This window comes from Taudactylus pleione, unplaced genomic scaffold (genome assembly GCF_031769625.1).
Source record: "Taudactylus pleione unplaced genomic scaffold, aTauple2 ptg000425l, whole genome shotgun sequence".
Classification (NCBI taxonomy): domain Eukaryota; kingdom Metazoa; phylum Chordata; class Amphibia; order Anura; family Myobatrachidae; genus Taudactylus; species Taudactylus pleione.
In genome coordinates this window covers 602,343-626,215 of record NW_028284827.1, presented here as the reverse complement: position 1 = coordinate 626,215, position 23,873 = coordinate 602,343, and the positions used below count along the sequence as shown (strand labels likewise).

Here is a 23,873-nt window from a genome sequence, read left to right as displayed (position 1 = left end):
GTATAAGGCAGGAGATCAGAGAGGGTATAAGGCAGGAGGTCAGACAGGGTATAAGGCAGGAGATCAGACAGGGTATAAGGCAGGAGGTCAGAGAGGGTATAAGGCAGGAGGTCAGACAGGGTATAAGGCAGGAGGTCAGAGAGGGTATAAGGCAGGAGGTCAGACAGGGTATAAGGCAGGAGGTCAGACAGGGTATAAGGCAGGAGGTCAGACAGGGTATAAGGCAGGAGGTCAGACAGTGTATAAGGCAGGAGGTCAGAAAGGGTATAAGGCAGGAGGTCAGACAGGGTATAAGGCAGGAGGTCAGACAGGGTATAAGGCAGGAGGTCAGACAGGGTATAAGGCAGGAGGTCAGACAGGGTATAAGGCAGGAGGTCAGACAGGGAATAAGGCAGGAGGTCAGACAGTTTATAAGGCAGGAGGTCAGAGAGGGTATAAGGCAGGAGGTCAGAGAGGGTATAAGGCAGGAGGTCAGAGTGTATAAGGCAGGAGGTCAGAGAGGGTATAAGGCAGGAGGTCAGAGAGGGTATAAGGCAGGAGGTCAGAGTGTATAAGGCAGGAGGTCAGAGAGGGTATAAGGCAGGAGGTCAGAGAGGGTATAAGGCAGGAGGTCAGAGAGGGTATAAGGCAGGAGAGCAGACAGGGTATAAGGCAGGAGGTCAGAGAGGGTATAAGGCAGGAGAGCAGAGAGGGTATAAGGCAGGAGAGCAGAGAGGGTATAAGGCAGGAAGTCACAGAGGGTATAAGGCAGGAGGTCAGAGAGGGTATAAGGCAGGAGAGCAGAGAGGGTATAAGGCAGGAGAGCAGACAGGGTATAAGGCAGGAAGTCAGAGAGGGTATAAGGCAGGAGGTCAGAGAGGGTATAAGGCAGGAGGTCAGACAGGGTATAAGGCAGGAAGTCAGACAGGGTATAAGGCAGGAGGTCAGACAGGGTATAAGGCAGGAGGTCAGACAGTGTATAAGGCAGGAGGTCAGACAGGGTATAAGGCAGGAGGTCAGACAGGGTATAAGGCAGGAGGTCAGACAGGGTATAAGGCAGGAGGTCAGACAGGGTATAAGGCAGGAGGTCAGAGAGGGTATAAGGCAGGAGGTCAGAGAGGGTATAAGGCAGGAGGTCAGACAGGGTATAAGGCAGGAGGTCAGACAAGGTATAGGCAGGAGGTCAGACAGGGTATAAGGCAGGAAGTCAGACAGGGTATAAGGCAGGAGGTCAGACAGGGTGTAAGGCAGGAGGTCGGACAGGGTGTAAGGCAGGAGGTCGGACAGGGTGTAAGGCAGGAGGTCAGACAGGGTGTAAGGCGGAAGGTCAGACAGGGTGTAAGGCAGGAGGTCAGACAGGGGGTAAGGCAGGAGGTCAGACAGGGTGTAAGGCAGGAGGTCAGACAGGGTGTAAGGCAGGAGGTCAGACAGGGTATAAGGCAGGAGATCAGTCAGGGTATAAGGCAGGAGGTCAGACAGGGTATAAGGCAGGAGTTCAGACAGGGTATAAGGCAGGAGGTCAGACAGGGTATAAGGCAGGAGGTCAGACAGGGTATAAGGCAGGAGATCAGACAGTGTATAAGGCAGGAGGTCAGACAGGGTATAAGGCAGGAGGTCTGACAGGGTATAAGGCAGGAGGTCAGACAGTGTATAAGGCAGGAGGTCAGACAGGGTATAAGGCAGGAGGTCAGACAGGGTATAGGGCAGGAGGTCAGACAGGGTATAAGGCAGGAGGTCAGACAGGGTATAAGGCAGGAGGTCAGACAGGGTATAAGGCCACCCCACACTCTCCCTCTCTCTCCTCTGGCCTGGACATATTCTTTTCCTCCTCCCTTTACAATGCAAAACACACAGAAAACAAAGACAAAGCTAACACAAACCTCCTCTCCTATTACCCACTCACACACACAAAAAACACCAACAGGACAAAAGAAAAAAAACACAATCAAGAAAGACAGAAAAAAGACAAACAGATATAAGACAAGACAATAAATAAGCACAAAACAATTTCCACATACAGTAACAACCAGCAATCTCACTCAGTAGCCAAAAACTCTCCTACACCACTTAACATACTCCTTACTTTCCCTCTGCAACCTCTAACCAACAAAACCCTCAAAAGGTTGGGCTGTTTGTGGTGTTTTTCTATGCTGAGGCAGTGTGTACATGATGTGACTGCTTCACTCAGAACATTTTTCTAGGATGATGCATTCATTCTACTGTGTGTTTTCTAAACACAACCATTCTCCTGTGTGTTTTCTACACACAACTATTCTCCTGTGTGTTTTATATAATCACATCCATTCTCACACGTGTTTTATAAATACATCCATTCTCACACGTGTTTTATAAATACATCCATTCTCACGTGTGTTTTGCCTAAAACTCACACGACAAAACAAGTTTGCATTCACCATCGAACAACACGATTTTGCAAAACTCACTTCTTGGTAAATTTGCGAGTTTTGTCTGGGAAAACTCACGCGTGTTTGTGGGAACCTAGTCGAGTTTAATCTCGCCCGAACACGATTCTTAGTAAATTTACCCCTTGGTGAGGAATGAATCAATACCCGTCCAGGACATTCTATTCTGGTTGTCCAGATTTTGTACTGTTCAATCCAATCTAATTAAAGTTGGGTCTACAATGAGAGTCTGGGGAGGTGCTTGGTCGGCCATGGTACAGCTAAAAAGTACTGACAAAGGTTTTTTACATGTGCCTTCTGCGGCTTATATTGGCCGTGATCGCGTCCAGTGCTATTATCCTGGTCAGCCACGCACTTGCTTTAGATGTGGAGACTTTCGCCACATGAGTAGCGACTGTAATGTCACCAAATGCACATTATGCGGGAAAATTGGACATGTGTCTAGAGATTGTAATGATGTCAAATGTAATTTGTGTGGGGAGGAAGTACCTTGGGGTATAGGTGGTTGGGGATCAATCCGGGCACCATGCAGTTAAATTCTTAGAGCCTCCCAGGATGCACTGGGCTCCCTTCCTATACCCTGCCCCCCGGCCAAGGCACCTTCAGTTACGTACCATGCCAGAGGCCGGAGAGGAGAAAAAGAAAGGAGAAAGTCCTGCATGCACAAGAATCTCATACTCACAGAAAGGAGACAGAAAAACTGGCGACCAGAGCAAGACCCTTCTGAAGCACAGGGCGTCAGGGTGGGTGCCCTGTGGACCCTAAGGACCTTGTAGAAACAGAGATAACCAAGGTAAGTTCTTTCCATATCTCTTGTTTTCTACTTCAGGGTCCTTAGGATCCACATGGAAGTACCTTGGGGATGTCTCAAAGCAGTATCCTTCAAGGGCGGGGATGCTCCTGTGCAGAAAGGAGAATCCGCCACATGAAGAAAGCATCCTGAGAGGCGAAGGTATCGAAAGCATAATACCTCACAAAGGTCTGAACCGAAGACCACGTGGCCGCCTTACACAACTGAACAGCCGAGGTGCCACGCTGAGCTGCCCACGAGGGACCCACAGGCCTTGTAGAATGAGCAGTGACAGAGGGCGGAACAGGAATGCCCTCATGAACATAGGCCTCAGAAATTGCCAAGCGAATCCAGCGGGCCAAAGTTTGCTTATTGTCCGGCCAACCCTTTTTGTGGAAACCATACAAAACAAACAAACAATCCAATTTCCGGAAAGAACAGGTGCGCTCCACATAAATGCGAAGAGCGCGAACCACATCCAACGTGGCCTCACCCACCAACAAACCTGGAGAGTGAAAGGCCGGAACAATGATCTCCTCATTAATGTGGAAACTGGATACCACCTTAGGCAGAAAACCAGGGCAAGTCCGAAGAACCGCCCTATCCTCATGAAAAATCAAATAGGGGGGCGACAGGATAGAGCCCCCAAATCTGACACTCTTCTGGCAGAAACCTGTAGAAAGTTGGTTGGTTAGGATGCGCTTTGTGGTGAAGTGGGGTAAGGGGATGTGTGGTTGAGAACGTCTGGGGTGGGGGGAGGAGGGATGTGGGCTGGTGCTGCAACATGCGAGTAGGGGTACCTGGTCCTACTATAGGTTGGCTATATATGGAAAGGTTGACGTGCGCTCCTGTGTAGGGGGAGGGGGAACGGGATGGGGAGAGGGAAATGGAGGGGGGAGGGTTGGGCAGTCTGTGTGTATTGTGGTGGCTGTTTTGTGCTGGGGTGCGAACAACAGAATGCTGGGTGAGTGGGTATAGGTGATATATTTATTCAATTCGTGTTTAATTGTGCGGACACAAGTTCCTTCCTTTGTCTGGAGGCACAGTGCTCCTCGGGAATTTGTTGTCTCTGGATAGTTCGTGGGGGCATGTGCTGCCCAATGGTGGTGATCTGGTGCAATCCACAGTATGGGGGGTGGGTGGACCCTTTGAGGGGGCTCCTTACCATGCAGTCCTTACTACTGCATGTACCTCTGCTGGACCTATGGTCTAGTGTCTTGGGAACTGGGATGCTCTATTGTTGGTGGTTGGGGGGTGTCCCCAGTGGCAGCGTCCCGCACTGTTATGGAGGGGTGGTTGGTACCTACCGCTAGGTGCTCGACTTCTGTGGCAGGGAGCGGCTTCCTCAAAGTCCAGTTGGGGCCAGATGTTCTGTTGAGCTAACGTGGGCCGTTCACATGCCTGTGGGTGCAGGGCAAGGGTGACACGCTGGCTGTATGCGTTCGCCCTGTGTAGGTGCATGCCACGACGGTAGCTGTGGCATGATGGGTGAAGGCTGTGTGTGGCGAACTCGACCCAGCGCTGGTTGGGGACTTGAGGTAAGTATTCTTTGGTACAGGTGTGGAAGTCTCCGACGCATTGCAGCCCGTTGGCCTTTCTCAAGGACTCCTTGGGAAAGGCCAACGGACCGCAATGCATCAGAGACTTCCACACCTGCACCTGCACCAAAGAATACTTACCTCTGGACTCACTTTGTTCCACGCATCACCCGCCTGCTCGCACTTCACCAACGGCACCCAGAATTACATCCGGGTCCCTCACAACCACGAGCAGCAGCAGCGGCACACCCCCACGGACACCGGCACCTCTCACACATGGCTGCACCCCCGCCAGCGTGCAACCCACACAGCTGTGCCAGCATCAGCGCATGCAACTCCCCAACCACCAACAATAGAGCATCCCAGTTCCCAAGACTGTAGACCATAGGTCTAGCAGGGGTACATGCAGTAGTAAGGACCACATGGTAAGGAGCCCCCTCAAAAGGTCCACCCACCCCCATACTGTGGATTGCACCAGATCACCACCATCGGGCAGCACATGCCCCCACGAACTATGCAGAGACAATAAATTCCCGAGGAGCACTGTGCCTCCAGACAAAGGAAGGAACTTGTGTCCACACAATTAAACACGAATTGAATAAATATATCACCTATACCCACTCACCCAGCATTCTGTTGTTCGCACCCCACCACAAAACATCCACCACAATACACACTGACTGCCCAACCCTCCCCCTCCATTTCCCTCTCCCCATCCCCTTTCCCCCCCCCCCCCCTACACATTACCCAGGAGCGCACCTCAACCTTTCCACTCTTCTGGCAGATGCAATAGCCAAAAGAAAAACAACCTTAGCTGTAAGCCATTTGAGGTCCACTGAGCCAAGTGTTTCGAATAAGGGACCAAGAAGGGCTTTCAGAACCACAGCCAAATCCCAAGGAGCCACCAGAGGGACAAAGGGAGGCTGTATGCGAAGGACCCCTTGCATAAAAGGTGCGGACATCAACAAGGGGGGCAATCCGACGCTGAAACCACACAGATAAAGCAGAAACCTGCACCTTCAAAGAGGCAAGGCACAGACTGTGATCCAAGCCCGTCTGAAGAAAGGCTAGGACTCTGGAAATCCGAAACATCAGAGGATCGTACCCCCTAGGTTAGCACCATTCAAAATAGGTGTGCCAGACCCTGTGGTAAATCCTGGCCAAAGCCGGCTACCTAGCCCTGAGCATGGTATTCACCACCGAGCTAGAAAAACCTTTCGACCTCAAGAGGAATGTCTCAAGAGCTACGCCATCAAAGACAGATGACCAAGGTCCGGGTAAAGACACGGACCCTGAGACAACAGGTCCGGGCACTGAGGAAGCAACCACAGAGTGTCGTTGGAAAGACTCTGGAGATCTGAGTACCAGTGACGTCTGGGCCACTCTGGAGCCACCAGCAGGATTATGCCTCAGTCTTGCTTGAACTTTCGAAGCACCCGAGAAAGAAGGGAGAATGGAGGAAACAGCTAAGCGAACTGAAAAGTCCACCGACCGACAGGGTGTCTACAAGGATAGCCTCTGCATCTCTTGTTTTGGATCTGTACACCCGCAGCTTGCGGTTGTGTCTGGAGGCCATGAGGTCTATTTCCGAGGTGGAAGGCCCCACCTGTCCACTAGGAGCTGAAATACTTCCTGGTGAAGGGACCATTCCCCTGGATGCACGTCGTGACGGCTGAGGAAGTCTGCTTCCCAGTTGAGCACTCCTGGAATGAACACTGCCGAGATGGCTGGTAGATTGCCTTCTGCCCAAGTCAGAATGCGAGATACATCTTTTAGAGCCACCTGACTTCGAGTTCCTCCTTTGAAACACGTATTTACCTGTCACAGCACCCTACCCCCATAGACAGGCATTCGTCGTTAGAAGGACCCAATCTGAGATACAGAAGGTGCGTCCCTTGTTGAGAGGAGACGTCTCACCAGGCCAGAGACAGATGCACCTCCGGAGAAAGCACTAGCCTCTGAGTCTTTAGCCGATGACGCAACCCATCCCAGCTGGAGAGGATTAACTTCTGCAGAGGCCTCGAGTGGAACTGGGCATACTCCACCATGTCGAACGTCGACACCATGGACCCCAGTAACCACATTGTAGAGGGAATGGACACTCTACGGTCCCGCAGGCAAGTGCAAATTCTTGTCTGCAACACAGAGATCTTTTCCTCCATCAAAAAGATCCGCTATTGCTGCGTATCCAGCAGAGCTCCGAGATGGAGCATCCTCTGAGAAGACGTCAGGGATGACTTCTTACAATTATCAGCCATTCGTGATTCTGCAAAACACATATATAGTCAGTTGTAGGAGGTGGTGAAGTACCTCTGGAGACCCTGCTAACAATAGTAGGTCGTCCAGGTAAGGTAGGAGGCGGACCCCTGCAGCGCAGATGTGCCGCCATAATCCCCTCGGAGCTGCAGAGAGGCCAAATGGTAATGCCTGAAACTGATAATGCTGGTTCACTACCGCAAACCTGTGGAATCGCAGATGAGATGTAGCTATCAGGACATGCAGGTATGCATCCTGGATATCCAGAGACACCATAAAATCCCCAGGTTTCCATCCTGAACCGAAGCACCCTCAAATATCTGTTTAGGGACTTCAGGTTGAGTATAGGCCGGTACGATCTGTTTGGCGTTTGCACCAGAAAGAGGTAGGCATAATAACCCGTCTCCCTTTGGGGTAATGGGACCGGTACTACAACCCCTTCCTGGAGCATAGATTGTACTACCTTGTGAATTTCCAGAGCCTTCACTGGATTTGAATGAAGGTCCGTGGTAAAGAACTGATGGAGAAGCCTTCTGTGGAAGGAGAGGGCATACCTGTGAGAGACCACTTCCCCTACCCAAGTGTCTGTGGTTGTCTGACACCAACACTGGGTGAATTGAAGAAGTCGGCCTCCCACCTTGGGGTCCTCCAAGGGGAGGCCCATCCCGTCAGGCTGAAGGCTTGTCGTCAGGCTTGGTGGCTGGGCATCTGGTGCTCCAAGCCTGTTTCCTAGGCTTAGTGGTCTTCTTGTTTCCTGAAGGCCTCGGAAAGGACTGCACCTTTGACACCCTGAGGCCGATAGGACCGAAAGGACGAAGTCCCTGACCCAGAAGTAGTCGGAGCCGAAGGCAAGCACGCAGATTTTGCTGCCACCAGCGTATCCAGAATCTTATCTAAGGCTGGACCGAACAGTACCTGACCATTGTATGGAAGACATTCCAAGCCCTTCTTGGAATCTGCATCTGCTCTCCAAGAGTGTAGCCACATCACAAAGAATGACGAGCGGATACCACTGCCGTAGAAATCCTGGAAGTAAGTAGGCTCACATCCAAAGCTGCCTCATTGACATAAGCAGCTGAATCCTGGAGATTGCCTTTCAGTACGATTTGCTCACTGGTAGCCCCAGAAGACAGTGCTTCCTCCAAGGCATTGGCCCATTTTTCCATGGCTCTGGCCACCCAACACACAGCCATAGCAGGTCTGGCAACCCCTCCAGCGAGAGAGTAAATGGACTTCAGACATACCTCCACCTTGCGGTCCGTAGAATCCTTCAGAGAAGACATGGACGGCATAAGCAGGGCTGCACTCTTCACTAAGCGTGTCACATGAGAATCCACCTGAGGAGATTCCCATTTAGAAAAATAATTCTCTGCAAAAGGGTAGGCATAAGCCAAATGCTTCTGAGGTTGAAATCTCTTCCCAGGAGCTTTCCACGCCTCCTCCAGATGATCTACTAACTGACCAGATAAAGGAAACACTGCATTAGTGCTTTTAACATTTTAAAATGAAGCATATGTGGGCTTATTTTCATCAGAAGCCTTGTCTTCAATCACCATGACCTCACAGACCGTCCATATCATGCCCGGGATATATATAGAAGACTTAGCCTCCGTCTCCTTGGTAGGAAGATCAGTATCAGATAGATCCAGAATTTCCCCATCATCTGACATCATGTCATCATCGTCGTAATGAGTAGACTGGGATGACAATAATGGCTGCTTTGCGGGCCTAAGCGGGGATTCCTGTAAACTCTATGCAAGGATATTAACCATGTTAGACAAAGGGTTCACCCAGGTAAGCTCAGGGGACACTTGAGACGCAGGTTGAGGGGGCCGGTACCATCTGCTGCTGTGCAAATCCTATGGGAGGGTACACACATGGGGCCGATAGACGTCCTGCCAGGACTGTAATAGCCTGTGTCAAACACACCCAAGGGGGTTCCTGAGGAGCACAGGGAACCTGAGAAGGGTCTGGGAGCGTACATGTAGCACATAAGCCTCCCCCTTCAGCCTCTTCCTCCCCAATTTCTGCCTTATATCTAATGCAGCAAGCTGCACAGATTCATCAGTACCGGACAGGGGCGGGCTGGGCCGGGGGCCGGGTGCAATCTGCCCCCCAGGCCGGCACAATTTAAGTGATTCAGGGCCGCTCTGTGCTATTATATGTGTAAAATGAAGCTGCAGTGGCTAACCAAAAATGGCTGCCCCTACAGCAGGCTTCAAAAACATGGCCGCCGCCAACCAATATAGAGCTAGGTTTTCTTTCCCAAGAACCCAAGGGGCTGGAGAGTCGAAAAAGGGGCCGGGGATTGTCGATGGAGTTTATCAGGACTCCTGTTGCTCATGCCTTCCCCAGATTAACCATTGCTGCTGCCTGTACAGGGAGAGAAATCTTCATCCTGCTGTGTCCACACTGACAGCAGGTAATATTTAGCACTGGGCAACACTGGCAGTGGGCACACCATAGTAATGTGCAGCACTGGCACACCATAGTACTGGGCAGCACTGGCACACCATAGTACTGGGCAAGTGGGCAGTACTGGGCACACCATAGTACTGGGCAGCACTGGGCAAACCATAGTAATGTGCAGCACTGGGCACACCATAGTACTGGGCATCACTGGCAACCCACAGTATTGTGCAGGACTGTGCACACCATAGTATTGTGCAGCACTGGGCACACCATAGTAATGTGCAGCCCTGGGCAGACCGTAGTACTGGGCAGCACTGGGCACACCATAGTACTGGGCAGCACTGGCACATCATAGTATTGGGCAGCACTGGCACACCATAGTAATGGGCAGCACTGGGCACACCGTAGTACTGGGCAGCCCTGAGCACACCACCATACCCTGGCTTTGGTAGGCTGTCACTCCTAGCAGCAGTGTACTAAGGACCTCATTCAGAGCCGGACGCTATTTGCGCTCGCTCGTTCAGTAAAAAGGGGTGGCTATTCAAATGAACCGTTCGCTCTTTGCAGTCTGTTCACGCCTCTAGGTCTGAATGAGCGAACAAAACTTGCGGTCGTTTTTTGGAACACTACGCCCCCTGGCCGCTCGCATCCTATGTCATGTCCGCTATTTATTAGATTAATCGAGTACATCGACCAGCGTATGAACTGCTCGCTATTCTTGTGGTTGGTTTTTCCTACCGCAATCTTGCGAGCAGTTCTGACTATAAAATAACCCAGTGACGTGGTCAATGACGTTGCTGTATTAATTATGCACACCCATAAAACGCCCGTTTTGACCTTTAAGCTCGTCTGCGTTCGGATCTCCACTCCCCATTTTCAAGCACCTTCCCCTGTTACCACCCACATACGCCTCCTCATGTCACTCAAAATAGCAGGCATTCGCTATTTAGCGAACAAACGAATTTCGGCCGTACTGACTGGTTCGTGCATGCATATTACGATCCGTACGCATGCGCAGTTGGGCAAACATCGCTCGGAACGAACTAGCGGCCGCTTACGAGCGGCTCTGAATCAGGCCCTAAGTTACAGACATATCCCTATGGACCATTATCTAGGCTACTTTCCCAAATCCCACAATCACAGCAAATTATGCCGTGTACACACTACGCCAACGGCCCAATTAAGCGGCAAACCCACAGACCGAGCGGTCAATTTTGGTAAGCATACACATTTACCAAAGGGGGCGTGCTGTCACTCAACATCGACAGCACGCCCACTTTGTAGCGAGACCCTGAGCGACGGCTTGCTCATCGCTATCCGGGTCTCGCGCATGCGCACGACGGAGCCGCCTCCGTCGTGTGCATGTGCACTGGGCCAACATCGACCCACTTGCGAGCGCTCAGCGCTTGCGAGGGGGTCTGAATCAGGCCCAGAGCGCGCTGTGTAAGTGCTCTAAGCAGCGGGGGAAAAGCCGGCTGCAACAGGGAAGGCGTCCTCCCCCGGCCTGCAATTAACCCCAAGGACGCCAGAGCGGTACCACTGCTTTGCTCAGGTCTCCTGTCCCTGGTGGTCTAGTGGCAGCGCAGGACTCAGTGCCTGGCTCCACTACAGGCCACTTCCCCAGGGAGCCCCCAGCCCTGGGGAAAAGACTGTGTAATATGGGCGCCCACCGCGGGCGTCCGTTACCACGTTCCCCCGTAAGCCCGGTACACAGTCAGGGGTCGTCCGGGGTCCCTGCTAGTAAGAACCCCGGAGGCCCGCTGAGATCCCCAGATCAGTACTGGGGTCTCGGTGCCGGAGCGGTAATGACGATGTCCGCTGGACTGTCCACATCACCGCCCTTGAAGATCCTCGGGGGCTGTAATCAGCCCCCTCTTGAGTGGAGCACCCGACTCCGGCCGGGCACTTACGAAACTGTAGGTGCCTTGGCTGGGGGGCGGGGTATAGGAAGGGAGCCCGATGCATCCTGGGAGGCTCTAAGATGCCTGGATTGGTCCCCAACCACCTATACCCCAAGCTACTTCCCTGTGGACACTAAGGACCCTGAAGTAGAAAGGTATGGTTTTCCAGTGAGGGTGGTGAATAGGCTAAGAACAATTTATAGTCAGGCCGAGAGCTTCCCGCTTGTTAATGGTTGGGTGGGTCCTACTTTTAGGGTGAGCTCTGGTGTTCGGCAGGGATGTCCGTTGAGCCCCCTCCAATATGTATTCGTGATCAATCCCTTCGTCAGAAGGGTACAGAACAGTGCAGTGTGTAGGGGGTGCAGCTGGGCCCAGAGTTCTCTCTGAAGGTATTGGCCCACGCAGATGATGTCACGGTAGTCCTGCCATTGGTGGCAGAGACACATAGGCCCTCATTCAGACCCAGTCGCATGCACCGATGTGCTCGCAACTTGGTCGATAGCCCTGCGCACGAGCAGTGGCCGCACTGTGCGTGCGCAAGCCCCAGAGCGAGAGAGCTCTCTACAAATGGGGCGGCTGTCGATGTTGATCGACAGCTCGCCCCGTTTTGTAGGCGGGCCAGGGGGGTGGTGTCCAAAATGGAGGCGTTCCTTAAGGAACGCCTACCGATTTGTGGGCGGCCGCACTGACATCAACAGTGATGTCAGTGGGGAGTTTCCTGCTCTTTTAGAGCAGGAAGCACCCTGGGGCTTGCGGCTGCCAAGACCCAACCGTAGGGTCTCATCGCAAGCCCCGATGGTCGCGATAGCCTCCCCTGGGCCTGTTCACAGATGAAGATTCTAGGCATCCGTTTCGACCATGGCGATTATGCCACCCTAAATTTGTAGAAGAAACTGGAAAATGCTACCTGGAAAGTAGAGTGTTGGATAAAAAAATGGAAATTCAGGGAAAGGGTTGATTTGTGCAAAACATACCTGATCTCAATCTTTTTATATGTCAGCTATGCGAGCAGTGTCGCTTCTGCAGGGTTGGCTCTGATTAATTCGGAGAGAATACCGCTGAATTTCAGAGATATTGCTTGGCTTTCTTTCCATGGGAAACTTCACGTAAAGGGGAACATGATGTGAAAAAATGCCAGTGATCGAGGTTGTCCACAGGAGGAATGTCTAGACTCTGCACGGGGTGGAAAGGATGATGGTTCTGGATAAGGAGAGAATGGATGCTGTCGGGTGGTCTCAATGGTGGGGTCACCACTCCTGATGTTATTATTGGCGACCCGCACACCGTCTTCACACGCCACACTCCTCCAGTCCTGATGTTATTACTAGTGTCCCACACACTGGCTTCACACACCGCACTCATCCACTCCTGATGTTATTACTAGCGATCCGTCCGGCTTCACATACTGATGTTATTATTACTACACAAACTTTTATCTCTGGATTCTCCACTTCCAGCTATATAACACATTTCAAAAGGCCACAGGGTTTAACTGTCTTATTGATTATCCACCAGATGGACGGATCAATTAAAGGTCACACGGTTTCGAAATTAGAACTCATTTATCACATTCTGCACTGGGTGAGCGAGCCGAGGGCTTGACAAGAGGCTCTATGATAGTAAATTAACGAATAGGTGATACCGGTTAGGAATGGCCATGCGTCATCCACAACAACAGACCAAGGACTAGGATGTCAAAGTCACTCAGGGAATAATCTGACTGTGACAAGTGACAATGACAGAAATAATTCATCTCACTATATTCCAGTAATTTATGTAACATGTTTCTCTTGAGACAATTATTACTCTGGAAATCACACAGAAGTAGAGGTAAGGGGATCGGCCACTGTCTAACTTGTTACATTGTAGCTTATAAATCTGCTACTACAGGTGACTGGCAAAGTTAATTTATCTGTACAAATTCATGAATTGTTCCGGTAAATGATGAATGCGTTAACCCTGATTTAGGAATATACTGTAGGGACTGGTGCACAGTTGAACACAAGCCGGCCATAATTGCCCCCGTATTGCGTGCACAGAACTATTTGCTAATATGCAGAGCTATACTCACCTTTACGCAGCACCCAACCTAGGGTCTGATTCAGAGATGAACGCAATGGCGATTACGGACACAGGGCCTGATTCAGAGCTGAACGCTCTGACCTGAGCGCTCGCTCTGAATCAGGGCCGTCCCAGCTAAATTTGGAGCGGCCTCCAGGCCGCTCGCATAGCTGTGGGTGACCACCCACAGCTTATGCGAGCGGCCAAAAAGAAGGTAGCGATGGTCAAAGACCATCGCGACCATCGGGCTTGCGACGAGACCCTGCGGTAGGGTCTGGCTGCCGCAAGCCCAAGAGTGATTTTGGCTCTATCAGAGCCAAAATCACTCCCACTGACATCATTACTGATGTCAGTGGGGCCGGACTCAGACTGTAGGCGTTCCCATGGGAACGCCTCCGTCTGGCAGTCACGCCCCCGGCACGCCCACCAAAGGGAGCATGCTGTCAATCAACATCGACAGCACGAACCCTTTGATGTGAGACCCGGAGCGACGGAGAGCCCGTCGCTATCCGGGTCTTGCGCATGCGCACGACGGAGCTCCCTCCATCATGCGCATGCGCAGTGGGGCAACATCGACCCTTTTGCGAGCGTCCTTTGCTCGCGAACGGGTCTGAATGACCCCCACAGATGCAACGACTGTTTGTCAGTGAGCATATGTGTAAGCTACAGTGATACGGATTGCGATTATGGACGCACAGAGGATCCACTCGCAAAGTGAGTGGCAGGTAGTCAGCGTTGAGGGTGGGAAAGGGAAGTGGTCAGAAAAATGCAGGCGTGTCTCGCCATTTGAACGCCGTTACATGGGCGTGCATAAATCAGCCGTTGCGACCTCCTACGTAGCATGAGAGCCCTATGTGAGTCAGGAGAGCTGCCGAGTCTGCGGCTGGGCAGACCTCCCGCAAGGGCAAGATGGCCACTCAATGTGCATCGATGTTACAGATATTTACGCAGGTAAGCAATGTTGTACGCAGGTAAGGAGGCAGCAGTGGGTGTCCCTATGCTCGGGTGATCTTTGGAACCTTTAGCATATTTTAGCAGCTGCATTGCGGGTGAAATCGTAGCTAGGATCGTTTTAGCGACCATCTCTAAATCAGGCCCTCTACTTGTTCACTTAGGGGCTCATTCTGAGTTGCAGGCACAGCGGCAGTAGTTTTACCGGCAGCTGTGGAAGCCACATTTACTGCCTTATGCTAAACATGGGCTAACGCGCGGGTCCGTGCTTCTGCAAGCAGGAAGCCGTGCAGGCCAACGCAACCGCCATCATTAGTATTTGCGCTTACACCAGTCCTGTGCAAGATGCCAGGAATCCATCAGATACAGACTTCACTTCCCCGTACGCAGGACTCAGAATCGCGTGGAGCTTTTCATACACGCCCACGGCGCTCCCAGAACACTCCCACAAGTCAGGGCGATTCTGTGAGCCCGCAATGTCGCCGCCCAGTTTCTGCTCTGAGATGCCCAATTTCACGGATAGATCTTACACAGCTCTTATAGTCAGCAATTCCAGGATTACCTCCTCTCTGACATATGCACACAAGTGAACGCCCTGTTACAGCCTGTTACACCCTTTCAGTCGCAAGTGGAAAGGCAATTAAAATGCGTAAGACTCTGCAGCAGCTGCACACTTTGTTCCAGAGCTTGCGCCACATGAAAACATACAGATACGCTCCTCGGACAGACGGACGACAAACTCTGCATGAGGACTGTGGGGGTCATTCAGACCCGGTCGTTAGCGCTGATGCGCTCGGACCGGGTCGATGGCCCCCCACAGAGCATGCGCACGACGGCACCAGCGCCGTCATGCACATGCGTGAGACCCGCTACGACCGACAGCGCCGGTCGTAGCGGGTCTCGATCCAAAGGGGACGAGCTGTCGATGTTGATTGACAGCTCGCCCCGTTTGGAAGGCGGGCCGGGGGGGTGGCAGCCCAAACGGGGGCGTTCCCATGGGATGTCAGTGGAGAGCTTCCGGCTCAGACAGAGCCGAAAGCTCTCCGGGGCTTACGACAAGGGAGACCCTACCCTAGAGTCTCGTCGTAAGCCCCGATGGTCGCGATGGTCTTGACCCACAGCCTTACCACCGCAAAGGAGGATGTCTTGAAAATTCAAGACGTCCTCCACTCATTCAGATCGACCGCACGCTCTGTGCGGCCGCCTCTGAATAAGGTCCTGTATGCTGTCATTTATCAGATTTATTGGACATAAGGGTTATTGGATTTGTATAATTCGCATTACAAAGGGGCTGATTCAGAGATTTATTACACAATGCTGAAATGTAAGCAGATTGAGCGATTTTTAGCCATCGCACGTGCATGAAAGCCGATATTGCGCACGCGCAGCGATTGGTTTGCGATTATGCTCGCACAGAGGATTCACTTGCAAAAAGAGTGACGTAGTCAGCGTTTGGGGGGCGGTAACGAGTGGGGTTGGTTGGGCAAACGCAGGCGTGTCTGACCGTTTAAATGCTGTTCATGGGCGTGCATAAATTAGTCATTGCGATCGCATTCGCAGCATGAGAGCCCTCTGCATACCAGGAGAGGCGCAGTGTTTGGCAGTCAGAAGCTGTGTGGCTGCTGATCTGCATCGATGTTACGGATGTCTAGGCTGTGGTACGCCGTTGGACGGATATGAGAAGGCGGCAGTGGGCGTCCCTATGCTCAGGTAAGTGTTGGAAGGCACTAGCATATTTTGTTTTGGGCGACATTACTGGCTATGTGCCTGATTCGCTACAGATTGCAACTCCGATCGCAGCTGCGGTTACACACGCAGTCTGACTGCGATGATATGCTAATCCATTCCGATCGCTACACCGTCGCAGCACTACATAATGACGCCAACCTTAATGCTCCTATGATATAATGGGAGGATACCTTTGGCTTCAAGTGGGAACCTGTCCACGGCCGCAATCGTCATCACAAGATGGGACAGATTCGTCCAATCATATTGTCGTCGCCAAATTCCTGCGCCGAAACAAACGTTTCACGCAAAGAGAGATCCCGCCAAGATCCGTCTGACTCGGAGGGAGATATGCAAAAATGAGCATGTTTGCTTCTGCGTCTGTGCCGTATGCTAAAACACGCTATTTGCGTCCGGGAAAAGAGATATGTTCGATTCAGAATCAGCCCTATAATGCCGTTTTTTACACACAAACTTGTAATATGTAATCACATAAAACGGTCAGTAACCATACAAAGGAGCAGTCAACATCAACTTTTATGGTGCATACACACGATCAGATTTTTCCTTCAGATATGAACGATAACGATTTAAAAATCGTTCAATCGTTCAAATCGTTCAAAACTTTGGTAAAATCGTTCAAATCGTTCATCTGACAAATCTGACAAGTCTGACAAATCTGACCGTGTGTATGCTCCATTAGTATTAGCACAGCTTATTTACCATAAATATCTTGTTTTTCCTCTACAGTAAATGGGCAGATAGATACATTGTATACTCTGATATAACTTCTCTCATTTCTAGCAATAACTTTTACATTCAACCACATCCCAGTAACTGTCATCCTTTCATTATAAACTGACGTTCGGCAAAATATATATAAATACTTGTAAACCCTGAAACCGTCATTGTTTGCAATTAGCTTATGAGTCTTTCAGGCACGCGATACGTTTGTACTCGTCCGCCTTCTGCACCAAGTTAATCTCTTTCGGAGGTGGCGCAGAAGTTACAACACAAGTGACAATGGAAAAGCTGCAGAACGATTAAAAAGTTTTCACGGTAGGTTTAATGTTGCCAATGGCGGTCTGCAATCTCCACAAAGCTAATAGACTTGGGATACATAACCCACAAACATCTCAGCAGCCTGACTTATTCTAGGCCTGCTGGATATGAAATATTGGAAGTGATTCGCTCTCCTCAGACAATGTCCCTATCTCAGAGTTTATGAATATAAATTAAAGTGGAAATGAGCTGCTGGAGTGGGATAAGGTGACTGCTCGGTAAATCCATTTATTACACATGTTCGGAAGGTAACTCCGCAGTTATGTAATACAAGCCCAAATGTTTAACTAAGACTTTTCAGACTCCAGTTTTGTACTACAGTCCTTTATGCGACATGAAGTCACCGTTTTTATTAACCCCTCATCACTATGGATGTGTCCTCTCGTAAAACTGGCTACCTGGCCACCGAAGCCGTCTGCTGCTCTGACACTGAGGACCTCATTCAGAGTCGGTCGTTGCGGCCGCACGGTCGTACGCCACCGATGTTCGCTAAACTGCGCATGCGTAAAGTTCGCAATGCGTGTGTGCAAACTAGCTGCTACGATCAGAAATTTCTCTCTCCTTGAACGCAGCCAGGTCGTTAGTTTGAGTGACAGGATGAGGCGTTTGTGGGTGGTAACAGGGGAAGGTTCTTGAAAACGGGGTAGTGGAGATCCGAACGCAGGCGTGCCTAATTATGCGAACGGCGTTTTATGGGAGTGCATAATTAACAAAGTAGTGTCATAGCACACGTGACATGGGTGGTTTGTACACTGACCTGATCGTAGTGCTTAAGAGAGGGTATGGTCAACCTTAAGCTCTACGACCAGTTCCGATGGTTAGCGATGGTCTCGATTAATCCTTATATGGCCGGAGATGATGTGTAATGCGTACGAGAAGGGGGCGTATTTTTTGTCTTACGGCCGCATCCTCCCCCCAGCTAATGATCCGATTTTAAGGATGCAACTTGCGAGTGCATCATTTGCATATCCGGACCCTTTTCCCTTACGACCGTGCGGCCGCAACGACCGACTCTGAATGAGGTCCAGAGTTCTCCCGAGAGAACACAGTAAAGTTAAATAAAACTTTTTTTTTTTACTTTACTGTGTTCTACTGGGAGAACTCAGTGTCAGAGTAGCAACCGGAGGAGGGACTAGGGAGTGGTGGATAGTAACACCATCAAATTCCGAAAATACATAATTTTCGGAATTTGATGAATAGCCTAATTTCTACATCCCCATACTAATGTACTAATGTCCTCATACTAATGTACTAATGTATGGGGAGTGTGGAAATTAACGCAGGCGGACTTAACCAGGAGATATCAGTGATATCTCCTGTGGTAAGTGTGTTCATGAATACTAAAATAACGGTAATTAAGGAAAATGTCCTTAAAACCGTTATTTTAGTGTTGGTGAATAGGCCCCCCAGTGAGTTAATGGCGGTCAGCTTTAAATCCAATTACAGTAAATGGGCAGGGGTGTCATTCTTGCTAGATTGCTCAGCCAATGCAAATCTACCGAAGAATATATTGAACTGTTAAGGCACATGGGGGTCCATGTACTAAAAGTCCACTTATCGTGGAGAAAAAGCCACTTGTGCTCTGCAGGAGGCGGCCAACGCAATTTGTGCTAATAATGACCCCGCTGAGGAGAGTGAACGCTGAGTCGCCCCCTCGGCAGAGACGCGTGTCTTGACACTGTGGACTCTCACTAAGGGCCCTACTTACCTCAGATGCGGATTGGATGTGATAAATCACCAGGATTGGCAATGCGGTATGTGAATACGTCACAAGGATGTAGTAATTATGACATGCGGGGGCGCAGCTTGTGGGAACGCTCTGTCCCTGCGAATCCTCTTCACACACTTTTCAGGGTATTTTTCACAAAAAATACTCTATGGGGTATATTTACTAAAGTGCAGGGCTTTTAGAAGTGGAGATGTTGCCCATAGCAACCAATCAGATTCTAGCTATTATCTTCTATAAAGTTCTAGGTAAATGATAAGTAGAATCTGATTGGTTGCTATGGGCAACATCTCAATTTCTAAAACCTCACACTTTAGTAACTATACCCCTGAGAGTGGTTCTGATCACGTGCCACCACCGGCGGCTTCCCCCTACCTCTGTAGCTTACACTTACCTCCAGGGCTGGATTAAGGCTTGTGGGGGTCCCAGGGCAACTAAGGTGTGGGGGCCCCCTCCAACCCACACAGAACTTACCCCCCCACCCGTATTATGAACACATATATATTAAATATATATATCATACACTCACACATAAACAGTATACACACACTAACACATACATAAACACTAACCTATATACACCCTAACACATACAGTATATACACAGAAACACATACATAAACACTAGCCTATATACACCCTAGCACATACAGTATATACACAGAAACACATACACATACACACACATACATAAACACTACCCTATATACATCCTAACACATACAGTATATACACAGAAAAACATACATACACATACACACACATACATAAACACCACAATATATACACCCTAACACATACAGTATATACTGTATACAGAAACACATACATAAACACTAACCTATATACTGTACACCCTAACACATACAGTATACACACACTAACACATACATAAACACTACCCTATATACACCCTAACACATACAGTATACACACACTAACACATACATAAACACTAACCTATATACACCCTAACACATACAGTATACACACACTAACACATACATAAACACTACCCTATATACACCCTAACACATACAGTATATATACAGAAACACATACATACACATAAATACATAGTGTTCTCCCAATAATTTTTTTCCAGCCGGGTGGCATCCAAAAGTAGCCGGGTGGGGGCCTTCGCAATTATGAGCGCTCTGGGAACAGGGGTATCTCCCTTACAAATCCAGCCCAACAGGTCTCAAGTTGCTCCCCTACTGGCTATCAGTCAATAGTGCCCATTATACAGTGCCCACTGTATTTGTGCCCTTTATGCATTGCCCCCTGTAGTTTAACTATGCCCTTATGCATTGCCCCCTGGCTGAAGTAGTGTCACCAGACTGGTCCCTTATGTAGTGCCCCCAGGCTTAAATAGTGCCCCTTATGTAGTGCCCACAGACTAAAATAGTGCCCCCAGACTGGTCCTGGCCCCAGCCCAGCGCTTACCTTTACATGCTGGCCGCTCACGCTCCCGTTGCTTCGTGCTGACTGGATATAACTAGATCCAGCAGGCGCGCGGGGCAGGCTCCTCATGTCGCGGGTGACGTCATGACGTCACCCGCGCAGTGCATCACTCGGAACGCTGGTCTCTGAAGCAATCGGAGGCTTCTTTAGCCTCCGGTCACTTCAGAGGCCAGCATTCCACCGCGGGGGTCAGCGGGGAAAAGTGCCGGGCAGCAGGCTGTTTCTGTCGGGCGATGCGCCCACAGAAAACAGCCTGGAGAGAACACTGCATACATATACACGTACATACTTACACTTAATGCAGCTGCAGCAGGTATAGGTTGCACCATTAGGCCCCGCCCCCTATACGGAATGCTACAATTGTTGGGGATTTGGGCGCGGGGCTTGCCGTATTGTAGGTAAGTGTAAGGCCGGCCCCTCTCCCCAGCAGGAAGCTGATGCAGCAGCACTGACTATACTGCTGCATTCAGTAGAACAGCCACGTCTGCTTGAGCCTCCACCCAGGAACAGGTGCCTCTGGACACCGGTTCTCGGCAGGGTCACATCGACCCTGTGTGGGGGCCCTTCTGTGTGTGGGGGCCCTGGGAAGACCGTCCCTGCTGCCCTCCCCCCCCTTAATCTGGCCCTGGTGACCTCCATCAGATGATCTGTGAGCCGTTGAGCCCTTAGAGATCTGGTCATCTAATCGCTGTGACCCGGTCACCTGATGCAGTAAGCTGAGGATCTCAGGTTACAGATCAGAGACCGAGCCGCTTACCGGATCACTGATCATCGCTCTGGGTGCAGGTAAGTGGGGTTTTGGGGTTTTTTTCACTGTGATGAGCGCTGCGGTTTATCAGATACACCGGCTGATCACTGATGCCTGCTCCTCGCTCTGCTTTCCCTGCAGGTAGGGAAGGCTGAGTTAGAGTAGGTGAGACAGGGGTGTGGGGCGAGGACCCTGCATAACGCCATCTCCATGTGGTGTTATTATCGCACGGGTCCACCCCTGGTATTTTTCCACAATTGACTTTAGTACATTTGAATAGGGAAGCCAATCCCGGGATCAGAATCAGCGGGATCCTGGGATTATGCGCATATTCTCTTCAGCCCAGCTCAGATGCTGCCCCTACGGCTGTGCGGCTGCATGACGTCATAGGGATGACACTGACTGCACACCATCCTGCCCACCCTGATACAGGCGTATACTGGAGATGTTATTTAGATGAATGTAACAGGATTTGGAAACAGATTGAATGTGATAAACAAGGGACAATTCAGGGTAAAGAATGACACCTAGGCAGCGAGTCCGAGGGGTGGGGTTGATGGTTGTGCTTTCACAATGCATATATAAAGAATGTAAACTCTGAATTAATCAGTGTTGCGTACCCTCCCGATTCCCTGTGCAGTCTCCCGCTGCTTCGCAGAGTTAAAGAAATCCGATGGATTCCCCACTGCCCGGTGTCAAGTAGCCGGACTGCACATGTGACGAGGGACGGGGCCTGGACATGAGGCCATCACCCGGAGGCAGCCGCTGAGGATCATTACCGGTCTCAGTACAGGGAGGAGGAGCCGGGGAGGTGTCCGTGCGCGCAGCCCCATCGCAGGGGAAGAAGCTCTGACTGAAATAGTAGTTGGCCGGAGATTGAGGGGAGACTCGAGGCTGAATATCTTCTCCAGGAACACTGGTAGTGGGGTCGAGCGAGTGGCCGGGATCATGCTGATTCCTGCTATGGGAGGATGCTGTAATAGTGCTGGTGGGTGACACAGACAACACTATTACAGCATCCTCCCATAGCAGGAATCAGCAGTGCTGGGGGACAGAGGGTGCTGTAATGGGAGACACAGGGGGAGCTGTGCTGGGTGACAGAGAGGGTGCTGTAATGGGTGAAACACGGGAGCTGTACTGGGCTCAGTGGGGGAGCTGTGCTAGGTGACAGAGGGGGAGCTGTGCTGGGTGACAGAGGGGGAGCTGTGCTGGGTGACACATGAGGTGCTGTGCTGGGTGACAGAGGGGGAGCTGTGCTGAGTGACAGAGAGGGAGCTGTGCTGGGTGACAGAGGGGGAGTTGTGCTGGGTGACACATGAGGTGCTGTGCTGGGTGACAGAGGGGGAGCTGTGCTGAGTGACAGAGAGGGAGCTGTGCTGGGTGACAGAGGGAGAGCTGTGCTGGGTGACAGAGGGGGAGCTGTGCTGGGTGACAGAGGGGGAGCTGTGCTGGGTGACAGAGGGGGAGCTGTCCTGGGTGATAGAGGGGGAGCTGTGCTGGGTGACACATGAGGTGATGTGCTGGGTGACAGAGGGGGAGTTGTGCTGAGTGACAGAGGGTGCTGTAATGGGAGACAGAGGGGGAGCTGTGCTGGGTGAAACACGGGAGCTGTACTGGGCTCAGAGGGGGAGCTGTGCTAGATGATACATGAGGTGCGGGGTGACAGAGGGGGGGCTGTGCTGAGTGACAGAGGGGGAGCTGTGCTGGGTTCAGAGGGGGAGCTGTGCTGAGTGACAGAGGGGGTGCTGTGCTGGGTGACTGAGGGGGAGCTGTGCTAGGTGTGCTGAGTGACAACGGGGGAGCTGTGCTAAATGATACATGAGGTGCTGGGTAACAGAGGGGGAGCTGTGCTGAGTGACAGAGGGGGAGCTGTGCTGGGTTCAGAGGGGGAGCTGTGCTGGGTGACAGAGGGGGTGCTGTGCTAGGTGACAGAAGGGGATCTGTGCTGGGTGAAACGCGGGAACTGTACTGGGCTCAGAGGGGGAGCTGTGCTGGGTGACATAGTGGGAGCTGTGCTGGGTGAAACGCGGGAGCTGTACTGGGCTCAGAGGGGGAGCTGTGCTGGGTGACAGAGGGGGAGCTGTGCTGGGTGACAGAGGGGGAGCTGTGCTGGGTGACAGAGGGGGAGCTGTGCTGGGTGACAGAGGAGGAGCTGTGCTGGGTGAAACATGGGAGCTGTACTGGGCTCAGAGGGGGTGCTGTGCTGGGTGACAGAGGGGGAGCTGTGCTGGGTGACAGAGGGGGAGCTGTGCTGAGTGACAGAGAGGGAGCTGTGCTGGGTGACAGAGGGGGAGCTGTGCTGGGTGAAATGTGGGAGCTGTACTGGGCTCAGAGGGGGAGCTGTGCTGGGTGACAGAGGGGGAGCTGTGCTGGGTGACAGAGGGGTAGCTGTGCTGGGTGACAGAGGGGGAGCTGTCCTGGGTGATAGAGGGGGAGCTGTGCTGGGTGACACATGAGGTGCTGTGCTGGGTGACAGAGGGGGAGCTGTGCTGAGTGACACATGAGGTGCTGTGCTGGGTGACAGAGGGGGAGCTGTGCTAAGTGACAGAGGGTGCTGTAATGGGAGACAGAGGGGGAGCTGTGCTGGGTGAAACACGGGAGCTGTACTGGGCTCAGAGGGGGAGCTGTGCTAGATGATACATGAGGTGCTGGGTGACAGAGGGGGGGCTGTGCTGAGTGACAGAGGGGGAGCTGTGCTGGGTGACAGAGGGGGAGCTGTGCTGGGTGACAGAGGGGGAGCTGTGCTGGGTGACAGAGGGGGAGCTGTGCTGGGTGACAGAGGGGGAGCTGTGCTGGGTGACAGAGGGGGAGCTGTCCTGGGTGATAGAGGGGGAGCT

General features: G+C 51.5%; 1 protein-coding gene across 2 annotated transcripts in view; it reads right to left on the bottom strand.

The window, feature by feature from the left end:
• Positions 1–23,873, bottom strand: part of SORCS3 (sortilin related VPS10 domain containing receptor 3) — a 648,995-nt gene that overhangs the window by 67,121 nt on the left and 558,001 nt on the right. The window lies entirely within an intron of this gene.